General features: G+C 40.6%; 1 protein-coding gene across 10 annotated transcripts in view; it reads right to left on the reverse strand.

The window, feature by feature from the left end:
- rhea (Talin_middle and talin-RS domain-containing protein rhea) overlaps window positions 1–12,504 on the reverse strand; it is a 639,718-nt gene that overhangs the window by 154,667 nt on the left and 472,547 nt on the right. The window lies entirely within an intron of this gene.

Here is a 12,504-nt window from a genome sequence, read left to right on the forward strand (position 1 = left end):
TAGTATCTTCTATGACAAACAGGGAATACATGGGCACTATTCTTTCTCCCTATACCTATGGAAATATATTATCATTAGAACGATGTGGTATATCGGGGTCGACGTGCTGTCAATGGATTGAACCAGGGCATGTGAAGTGTCTGGGGTAAACCATGGAAAGTTTTGTGGGGCCTGGATGTGGAAAGGGAGCTGTGGTTTCGGTGCATTATACATGATGGCTAGAGACTGAGTGTGAACGAATGTGGCCTTTGTTGTCTTTTCCTAGCACCACCTCACGCACATGCGGGGGGAGAGGGTTGTCATTTCATATATATATATACACACAGACATATACACATATACGCATGTACATAATTCATACTGTCTACCCTTATTCATTCCCGCTGCCACCCCGCAACACATGAAATGACAACCCCTCTTCCCGCATGCACGCGAGGTAGCGCTAGGAAAAGACAACAAAGGCCACATTCATTCACACTCGGTCTCTAGCTGTCATGTATAATGCACCGAATCCATAGCTCCCTTTCCACATCCAGGCCCCACAAAATTCTCCATGGTTTACCCCTGACGCTTCACATGCCCTGATTCAATCCATTAACAGCACGTCGACCCTGGTATACCACATCATTCCAATTCACTCTACTCCTTGCATGCCTTTCACCCTCATGTTCAGGCCCCGATCACTGAAAATCTTTTTCACTCCATCCTTCCACCTCCAATTTGGTCTCCCACTTCTTCTTGTTCCTCCACCTCTGACACATATATCCTCTTTGCCAATCTTTCCTCACTCATTCTCTCCATGTGACCAAACCATTTCAAAACACCCTCTTCTGCTCTCTCAACCACACTCTTTTTATTACCACACATCTCTCTTACCCTTTCATTACTTACTCGATCAAACCACCTCACACCACATACTGCCCTCAAACATCTCATTTCCAACACATCCACCCTCCTGCACACAACTCTATCTATAGCCCATGCCTCACAACCATATAAAATTGTTGGAACCACTATTCCTTCAAACATATCCATTTTTGCTTTCCAAGATAACGTTCTTGACTTCTACACATTTTTCAACGCTCTCAGAACTTTCGCCCCTTCCCCCACCCTATGATTCACTTCCACTTCCATGGTTCCATCCGCTGCCAAATCCACTCCCACATATCTAAAACACTTCACTTCCTCCAGTTTTTCTCAATTCAAACTTACCTCCCAATTGACTTGTCCCTCAACCCTACTGTACCTAATAACCTTGCTCTTATTCACATTTACTCTCAGCTTTCTTCTTTCACACACTTTACCCAACTCAGTCACCAGCTTCTGTAGTTTCTCACACAAATCAGCCACCATTCCTGTATCATCAGCGAACAACAACTGACTCACCTCCCAAGCTCTCTCATCCACAACACACTGCATACTTGCCCCTCTTTCCAAAACACTTGCATTCACCTCCCTAACAAGGTCATCCATAAACAAATTAAACAACCATGGAGACATCATGCATCACTGCCGCAAACCAACATTCACTGAGAACCAATCACTTTCCTCTCTTCCTACACGTACACATGCCTTACATCCTCGATAAAAACTTTTCACTGCTTCTAACAACTTACCTCCCACACCATATATTCTTAATACCTTCCACAGAGCATCTCTATCAACTCTTATCATATGCCTTCTCCAGATCCATAAATGCTACATACAAATCCATTTGCTTTTCTAAGTATTTCTCACATACATTCTTCAAAGCAAACACCTGATCCACATCCTCTACCACTTCTGAAACCACACGGTTGTGAGGCATGGGATATAAATAAGGTTGTGCGGTGGAGGGTGAATGTGCTGGAATTGAAATGGTTGAGGACAATATGACGTGTGAGGTGGTTTGATTGAGTAAGTAATGAATGGGTAAAGTGAGATATGTGGTAATAAAAAGAGTGTGGTTGAGAGAGCAGAAGAGGGTATATTGAAATGGTTTGGTCACATGGAGAGAATGAGTGAGGAAAGATTAACAAAGAGGATATATGTGTCAGAGGTGGAGGGAACAAGTGGGAGACCAAATTGGAGGTGGAAGGATGGAGTGAAAATGATTTTGAGTGATCGGGGCCTGAACATACAGGAGGTTGAATGGCGTGCAAGGAGTAGAGTGAATTGGAACGATGTGGTATACCGGGGTCAATGTGCTGTTAATGGATTGAACCAGGGAATGTGAAGCATCTGGGGTAAACTATGGAAAGTTTTGTGGGGCCTGGATGTGGAAAGGGAGCTGTTGTTTCGGTGCATTACACATGACAGCTAGAGACTGAGTGTGAATGAATGTGGCCTTGTTGTCCTTTCCTAGTGCTACCTCGCACAAACGCACGGGGGGAAGGGGTGCCATTTCATGTGTTGCGGGGTGGTGACGGAAATGGATGAAGGCAGCAAGTATGGATATGTACATGTGTATATATATGTATATGTCTGAGCATGTATATGTAAGTATCCATTGAAATGTATAGGTATGTATATGTGCGTGTGTGGGCATTTATGTATATACAAGTGTATGTGGGTGGGTTGGACCATTCTTTCATCTGATTCATTGTGCTACCTCGCTGACACGGGAGACAGCAACTAAGTATATGAGAGAGAGAGAGAGAGAGAGAGAGAGACAGAGCATTAATAAGATGGCCTTGATTCGGGCAATAGGTTGCCCATGCTGTCAGCCACAAAAAAAAAAAAAATAATCATTGGAAGTGTAAGCTATCAATGCCAACAACCAGTGGTGCTTATGTATACAATCTGGTTACTATGTAGTAAAGTCACTGCTTTCGCAATGCCTAAAAAAAAAACGTCTAATTACTAATAAAACTGAATAACAACAAACACATGGTAAACTTCAAACGTTAACATCATTTTCAATAAGCAAACAGTTGCATTACACCGATCTAAGTATTTATCCCTTAAAGAGGTGTTTTCATAAACTGATGTTATCTTAGAGAACAATGGCCCATATCAAATGTGTTAAAATCTTCTGCCTCTATTTTAATATTCAGCAGACGTCTCATGCCATTAATAGACTACCTTCTCCAGGAGGATAATGGAAAAATTATGCGCTTCCCACTAACCTTAAAATCACCATCATAATTGCATGGCTATGAATGTACAGGTCATACATATGTGATAAAACCATGGAAAGTAAATAGACAGCTGATTACCTATGAATTTATCTGATGAGGAACATCTATGATTTGCATCATTTTGTGAGGAAGTGAATGAATAATGTGAGAAATGTGCAAAATAAGTGACATAACGAATGATTTTAGCAGGATTGCACATGAAAATGGTAGAACTGCATGGGAGGCATCCCCACTAACTTCAAGCTTGCACAAGAAATTATGTAAAAGAGAGGCCTTGTTTCTCTTTATGTAATCATGAGGTTATGGAGGACATGGGTAAGAGATGAAAGATGAAAAGCTAGAATATTTCCAAAGAAAATACACCTCCTACAGCCTTCCCTCATATGCCAGCCACCCAACATTCTCACTTTGGCTTTCATAACTTCTCCACAGTATATACATCTGAGGAAATTTGCTTTGTGACATTTCCTGCAGAACCATATCCCTCTCAATTTCAATTCTCCTCCTATATTAGCCATCACTGAACTATGCATATATCCATTTCGTTCTTCCTACTCTTTTATTGTCCAGCAGCACCCAGGTTCTAACTCCTACTTAGTAGACAGCACAGATCCTCCTAAAACACTGTTCTATACTTCTGCTGTAAAGTTCCCTTTCCCAATCTACATTCTCAAAAGATCTTCTTTAGGTCCTGTGCTCCTTCTTATTGCCCCTCTTGCATCCTCCTCCACCAAATAGTATAAATTAAGTAAAACATGATCCCTCTTTCCTGAAGTTGCTTCCTATTTGATGTGCTATATTTCCATACTGATGTGTGTAAAGACAAGATCAAGCAATGATGGCAAGTCATTCCTCCCTAGACATTGTATGCTCCATGATGGGTTGATACGAGTTCTCCTGTACACATTCTAGGAACATACATCTTTATGTCTTCTCATCTCCTTTAGCATCCAAGGCCTATCAGCCGATTAACTAGTAACTGAAGTCCCCGATTATCAATAATTCATTTTCATGAAGGGAATATCTCACTGCCTCCTCCTCCATCCAAACTCCTTCATTGCAATCAATGTATAATTGCTCTGGGTTCTGTAGTTTCTTTGAGGCTTGCATACTTACAGCACCACTTTACAGTTTCTTCCCACCATGATTTTACACATTACGTACCATTTCCTGGAATTTGATGTTATTTCTTTTCTGTCTCTTCTTGTCACTGTATACCCCTCTTGGTAGATAAGGTTAGACTTCAGTTTCTTTATGAGTTCAGTCTATACCACTCCAATGATAACTAGGTTGCTATCCCTGATATGACATTTGAATATTAGCTCATTATTGCTTGCTACAAGTCTGTTTGCATTAGATACTATGCAGAATTTTCAGCCTACAACATTTGTCACTGGTGAGTTCCTTCCACCCCTGTGATGTTCCTCCTCCTAGCATTATCCCATCACTCCTATTTTTTGCCCTCAGCCAGCTTCCTCTAGTTCTCTCCCTTTCCTCTCCTGCCTTGTAACCTGGCATACACTTCTTTGAACTCCCTTCTGGCAAGTTTGCATGACTGTTTCTTTAGCATTTGTTGACTAAACATTTTCATGTTGTACATTACCCTTAATGTTTTTTTCTGGTATCATGCCAATATAACCCCATTCTCTTGACTTTCTTACTTCTTGACTTACAAATGTAGGTTCCAATGCATTGAGGATCCTTGTCCTTTGCTCCTACTCCCCAGCTTTCCTTTCTTCTTTGTCAAGATGTTGCTCTACCAGTCCAAGGACCATCAAAGACTTCTCATTTGTATTGAGGCCCAGTTTTCTGTCATCACCTAAAATTGTGCAGTGTCCACTTATCTAAGTCTTGTTTTTTCATCTTCAACTGCCTGTACCTTCTTAAATCTCGCATCTAACATACCACAAACTTCAACTAACATCCTGTCTCTGACTTTATATATAGTCTTTGTTAATCCTATCCATCACTCCAGTCTGTGTAACTACTTCAGAATCTTCAGTATCCTTACACTCTGGTTCCTCTTTCATCTTTTCAACTTTGCACTTCTCTTCATCTAGCATTTAACTCTGAAAGTAAATACAGCCTCTCTCGTAGTTCTACCTAGCAGTCCATTCTACCTATCTGTTTCAGAGCCTCTATTATCCTAGTGACCTGATTCCCCTTTTCTCTTTTTAGCTACATGATTTTCTCCTGTCCCTGGTTTACCCTTTATGTAGTTATCTACTTTATCATTCCTAAGCTTAGTTCCTTGGTTTTGAAGTATTTCTTAGTCTCTGGATCAGCTCTAAGCTCTTGCCTGTCATTCCCTGACTTGTCTAAATCATGCTTTTCTAATGTGACAGCACCTAGAACTGATTTTGATGTCAAGTTCCCTGACAGTGCTCTCTGGCACTTTATTCCTGCAAGAGTGTTTGCGCATCTACTTTCCTCTTTGTACTGCATGTGAAGAGTTTTACACTCATGAAGCTCCATCTGTTAAACATTCTCTAGTATCATACAACTTCTCAAATTCATGAATCCTGTCTGCATTAACAACATTCTCAGTTATTCTATTCCATTCATCTACCACATTTATACTATAAAAGTACTTCTTTACATATTTGTCAACAACTTTCTTACTTAATTTCATATCAAATCCTCTGAATGCTCAATCCCTACATCTTTCGAAGAACTGTTTACTGTCCACATCACTGATCTGTTCTAAAAACTTAAAGGTTGTAATCAGGTCACACTTCTCTTTTCCACAGTTGGCAAATTTAAAGCCTTTTACTTTTCTCTGCAACCCAGCTCTCTTAATATTGGTAACATTTTCGTTGCCCTCCCCTGGATCATCTCTATCTGCTCTATGTCCTTCTCAAGATGCTTATTCTAGTTTTGGCCTTATGTATGACATTAACAGCTTACCTAATATTTCCTTATCCATATACTTAAATGCTATTCTGATATCTGCAAAAAGACTTAGTCTCCTTTATGGGACTCTGGTGATAGGTTAGGGTCAATGCTGATTACCAAGTCCCTCACACACAGAATACCCAACGTACCAAACATCCAATACATTTGTGATAAGTACAGTTACCTGTATTCAATATCTTTCATCATATTTTCTCAGTGTTTTGTGCAGTGTTTTGTTAAAGTAAAACGAACTCATCAATCTATTTAATAATTCATCCTGCTAAAGATATGTTTTTACATGTATTTCACCTCTACAAATTGGTGAGTAAATTTTCTTAAACTTTCTTCTGTACCAAGACTGAAAAAAGGGGACTTTGAGATGTGCTGGGATCACATTTCTATTCATCCATTCTGCTATTAAGTTCATTTTACAAAGATTCACAGTACAAACATTTTTCAAGGAATGCATCCCACATGCAAGGTGCAGGAAAGGTGTGTGCAAAATCAAAAGTGATCTTACACATGGTTAGGGGGAAAATGAGAATACGACAACAGAATCATGCATGGTAAGAGACAAAAATTATTCTGGTAACATATACATGTATGGATGGTCCGGACAAGTAATGTTTTAAACTTCTATGAATACAAACTATAGTACTAAAATATTCAGACTAAGAAAATCTCTACATCCGTCATTATCAAAGCTGTTCCAAATCTCATGTGGTGGATCAGGCACAAGTCATAAATATCTTCAACCCATGCCCACTGTGTTAAAGTGAAACATGAACTTCAACACTTATGCAGATAATAATAGAAAAAAAAAATGGTTTTGAAGGTTGAAAATCCTTTTCTCCCCATGGTGATGTCCTATGAGCCATGAGATATAAATCCTCAAAATATTAAGATTAGGTTTATTCTAACCCTCATATTTCAGTTCAGAAGCCTCTGCTTCACTCACCTTTTTTAAACAACCTCTCATTCTCTGAAGCTGCAAAGTTCAATGATCAAAACTGCCCTAAACCATAATGTCGGTGAACCATCACTCCCACCTCCTCAGAGCTCAAAATATACAGATTGCAACTAAAACTCATCACAGTCACAGACAGTACAGGGAAAAGGCTTTGAAAAAAGTTTGGGATAGCAGGGTAGGATAAGAGAAATAGGAAACTGCTCTTGGGAAACCATCTCAAATTTTTTTCCCCTCTCCTTTATAGTCTGTACTGCAAGCCAAGAGAACATCAACTATATGAAAGAGAAATGTTTAAGCACACTCTTGGTGAAGGAATCCCCAGAACAACAGAAAGAAGATCCAACATGTCTAAACTATGGTACTATCTGATGAAAGTTGCCAACAAATGCAAGAAGCCCCTTTTCTTTATTTCCTCCAACTAAAGGTTCCTGAGGAAGAGTAGAGGCCACGTTCCTTACATCCTGTACTTTAGTGTAAACTCCAGAAGAGTAAAGTAGATGCCACGTTCCTTACATCCCGTACTTTAGTGTAAACTCCAAGATGAGCCAACAAAATTGAAGTTCCTGATGTACACAGATTTGGTCCTTTCTTAGAGAGGTCTCAATATCCCCAGGAACACAAAAAGATTATTTCCTTGGTTATCCTGCTGAAATTCAAGAAGTACCCCAGGCATGTGATTTTGCAAAAGGCATGATGCTCTCTTAGAATCTTCGAAGTGTGGATGACGAAATGCCTATTTCTAAATCTAATGGTTTAATTCTTAACCAAAAATCTGTGGTTTGTGTTTATCTTGACCTATAAGAGCTCATCTTCAAACAAGATGATTACCAAAATTCAAGGATATAAGGTAAAAAACGTTCACCAGAAGACACTGTAGAATCAAACTGCTATAAAACCCATTAGACTGTAAAAGGTCTGAGACTTCTGAAAGTTCCCACTTTGATCGTGGGAGAGAAGCAAATGCTTTTTAAGCAAAATGATAAATCTAATATCAAAACCAAGATAAGGGGGTTCTTCAAGGACACTACTGTAAAAGGCATTAGCAATACTAGCCTAGCCTTGTTCTTGTCATGATATAGGCTTGAAAAGAACACAAAATATAAAGCTAACAAAAGTGTTTGAGAAAATCCATACATGTAAATTCCGGTACTCAGGACTTTGAACTCAAGGCTCTCCAAAAAGGATGAGATGGGTTGGAAAGACTCAGCAAATCACCCGAGGTAACTGGCAAAGTTGAAGGAGTCTCTGGAACTGACTGTTTGTTCCATTTGGGGTTACAAGCATTACTAAACTCATAAAACTAATCTGAGAAGATGGACTGGGGAAAAAGACCACTCTGGTACCAATAATTCCAAACCAAGGACACAGCATCTGCTGCAACTGCCCTTACATCTAAAACCAGGAAAACCTGAGTCAGAAGTAATGCATTGGTTATGGTAGCAAAGAGATCCAACTGAGGCACCACCCCTGAGGAGAGGATTTGATTGAAGTCCTCCTTTCCTATCAACATCTCTTTTGATTTTTTTTTTTTTATTATACTTTGTCGCTGTCTCCCGCGTTTGCGAGGTAGCGCAAGGAAACAGACGAAAGAAATGGCCCAACCCCCCCATACACATGTATATACATACGTCCACACACGCAAATATACATACCTACACAGCTTTCCATGGCTTACCCCAGACGCTTCACATGCCTTGATTCAATCCACTGACAGCACGTCAACCCCGGTATACCACATCGCTCCAATTCACTCTATTCCTTGCCCTCCTTTCACACCCTCCTGCATGTTCAGGCCCCGATCACACAAAATCTTTTTCACTCCATCTTTCCACCTCCAATTTGGTCTCCCTCTTCTCCTTGTTCCCTCCACCTCCGACATATATCCTCTTGGTCAATCTTTCCTCACTCATCCTCTCCATGTGCCCAAACCACTTCAAAACACCCTCTTCTGCTCTCTCAACCACGCTCTTTTTATTTCCACACATCTCTCTTACCCTTACGTTACTCACTCGATCAAACCACCTCACACCACACATTGTCCTCAAACATCTCATTTCCAGCACATCCATCCTCCTGCGCACAACTCTATCCATAGCCCATGCCTCGCAACCATACAACATTGTTGGAACCACTATTCCTTCAAACATACCCATTTTTGCTTTCCGAGATAATGTTCTCGACTTCCACACATTCTTCAAGGCCCCCAGAATTTTCGCCCCCTCCCCCATCCTATGATCCACTTCCGCTTCCATGGTTCCATCCGCTGCCAGATCCACTCCCAGATATCTAAAACACTTCACTTCCTCCAGTTTTTCTCCATTCAAACTCACCTCCCAATTGACTTGACCCTCAACCCTACTGTACCTAATAACCTTGCTCTTATTCACATTTACTCTTAACTTTCTTCTTCCACACACTTTACCAAACTCAGTCACCAGCTTCTGCAGTTTCTCACATGAATCAGCCACCAGCGCTGTATCATCAGCGAACAACAACTGACTCACTTCCCAAGCTCTCTCATCCCCAACAGACTTCATACTTGCCCCTCTTTCCAAAACTCTTGCATTTACCTCCCTAACAACCCCATCCATAAACAAATTAAACAACCATGGAGACATCACACACCCCTGCCGCAAACCTACATTCACTGAGAACCAATCACTTTCCTCTCTTCCTACACGTACACATGCCTTACATCCTCGATAAAAACTTTTGATACTGTACTTTTTCTGTAAGGGCCATCTGCCCAGAGATAAGAGGCCTGGAGGAAAAGGCCTTTAGACATGGCAGAACTAGAATTTCTTCCACTAACTTTATGAAAGGCATCAATCTGCCCAGCCACACTATTATTCATGAAAAATAAAAACCCACACTTTGGCCTCAAGATATTCTGGGAGACAAAAGACATGACATCAAGGGCTCCTTTATGCTTATGTATGGACAAGACTTTCAAGCCCCCATCAAAGGCCTGCATCTACATGACCTGAAGAATGAAAGACCCCATCCTAAGACTGGATGAGTCTTTTAAAACCATCAAAGGAGTTGTTGGGATTCTCTCTGTTGGTCCACCACATTAGAGATTTGCGAAGTTCCTTGGAAAGTGCTTTTGAAAGATCTCTGCTCGCTTCATGAAAGGAAAAGGCCTAAATACCTAGAGGGTAACCTTTTTGGCCTGCAGCCCAGCCTTGCCACTGCACAAGGATGCAAAACTGAACAACCCTAGAGGTTGCTCTTGCTGATGTCAAGATACCAAGATCTGGGATTGTAAGGCAACTACAGCATTTGTGTAATAATGAGTTTTGTCCTTGAGGATACAAAGAAAGCTATTAATCTATCTATATCTCTAATGCCTGCTCCCTTCTGAAACTCCCTCAGGGGGTGGCTATGGTGACAGAATCTCCATAATTAGTGAACTCCAGCACCGCTTCTTAACCTTTAGTGTCTCACCCTTAACAGGTCACTGGCAAAGGGCAAGTCTAGTGCAGTGTTTGCAAAGGCTCCTACCTAATGTTCCTACAGACTATGTCTACCTAATATTCCTGCCTAACGTTCCTACTTACTACTTCTACCTAATGTTTCTACCTAATACTCCCACCTAAATGTTCCTCCTACTACTTCTATCCATTGCTCCTACCATTTTGCCAAAAGGCAGGGATAGCACACGGTGCTCATCACAAAAAATCTAGAGTTACGAAGAATGAGCCATGCAAGTTAAGTGTTGTCAAGTGCTATGTGTGACAAGAACAATGGCTGTAAGTCAAAGTACATCAAGCTATTCCTAGCTATGCAAGGGTCTGGACCAAAACTAACTGGGTAGGGTTTGTCCAGGTTGAGGATGAGCACTGCTTATTGGCAGGCATCCAGAACATAAAGCCTTTGTTTGGTACAATCCTCCTTGAAAGATAAATCACTTATAAGTCACTGATATGAAACAAAACTATCACTTCAGGGAATGTTAGCTTTGAAAAAAGGGCCAATATCAATCTGGTAAAACTCTAAGAGGCTTTGCATAAACCAAAGGGCATCACTTTGATATATTATGTCTCTCTACCAATTCTGAATGTTTACAACTTCTTCATACTGGAAGTTACTGGAATGGGTTAATAGGCATCCTTTAAGTCTAAGCTGATTGTAAGCTTGTTTAAGGTCTGGAAGACATTCTGTAAGTGGTCACTTTGAACTTGAGCTTCAAAATATGGGTGTTTAAAGAAGAAAGATTTCAAATCATTCTCTTTTAACTTAATTCCCTCTTTGAAATGAAAAAAATGCTTACTGATAAAAACTGGACTTACTGCAGGTTCTATGGCAATGAATTTTTACAATAATCAAGTTGGGGGGCTATCCTAAGATTATTCTTTGTTAAGGTGGGTGAGATTTCCAACCCTAAACCAGACCTCTTATCAACAGTAGATACACCAAGGGGTCAAACCTCTAAAAATTTTGAAAGTTCTAAAGATGACACCTTACTGGCAAAAAGCTACTACGAGGAAAATTCCCCTGGGGAACAAGTCAAAAGCCATAAAGGGGCTGCCTAGAAGAGGAATCTCTGCTTCCGATGAAATTGGCCTTGGAAGCAGAAAAGGTATTCTTTTTTGAGGATAATGTACAAAGTGATAAAGTACTCATGATGCATTTCTTTTGACACTTAGTATAAAAGAGTCCCAACATTATAACTCCTCCCTTTACCCAAATATCAAGTATAGATACTGGAACTGGAGGGGGCAGAAACCAAGGAAAAGGTAAAATAATGATGTAGAGGATGCTTTGAATGTTCAGGGCCTGAACATGCAAAAGGGTGTGAAGTGAGCAAGGGGTAGAGAAAACTAGTACAATGTGGTATATGAGGACAATTTACTATCAATGAGTGAACCAAGGCATACAAAGCAGCCAAAGTCATTCACAGAAAGGACTGTGACTGGGGAGCTCTGGTTTTGTTGCATTATACATGACAGTTGGAAATTGGATGTGAATGAATGAGGTCATTTCTTCATCTGATTCTGGTGCCACTTGTTGATATAGAAGCTTTGCAGAGGGTCTTAAGAATATGTGGTGTGGAGGTAACTTCTAGAAGCAAAGTTTATATCAAGGATGTAAGGCATGTGCACATGTAGGAAGAAAGGAGATTGAATGGTTCCAATTGAGGGTTGGTCTGCTGCAGGGGTATGTGATGTCACCATGGTTGTTCAATTTGTTTATGGATGGGGTGGTGAGGGAAGCAAAAGCAAGTCTTGGAGAGAGAGGCAAGTATGCAGTCTGTTGGGGATGAAAGGGTCTGGGAAGTGAGTCGGTTGTTTGCTGATGGTACAGCAATGGTGGCTGATTTGTGTGAGAAACTGCAGAAGTAGGTGACTGAGTTTGGAAGAGTGTGCAAAAGGAGAAAGTTGAGTAAATGTAAATAAATGAATTAAATGTGAAGGTGACTAACATGGCAGTTATGAGTATCAATGGGGCCATGTCAACCCACAAGCAGATGCTGATCAGCTGAGCAGTTTCTGAGACCAAGAAGGCATTTGAAAAGGG

This window comes from Panulirus ornatus, chromosome 47 (genome assembly GCF_036320965.1).
Source record: "Panulirus ornatus isolate Po-2019 chromosome 47, ASM3632096v1, whole genome shotgun sequence".
NCBI classification, from domain to species: domain Eukaryota; kingdom Metazoa; phylum Arthropoda; class Malacostraca; order Decapoda; family Palinuridae; genus Panulirus; species Panulirus ornatus.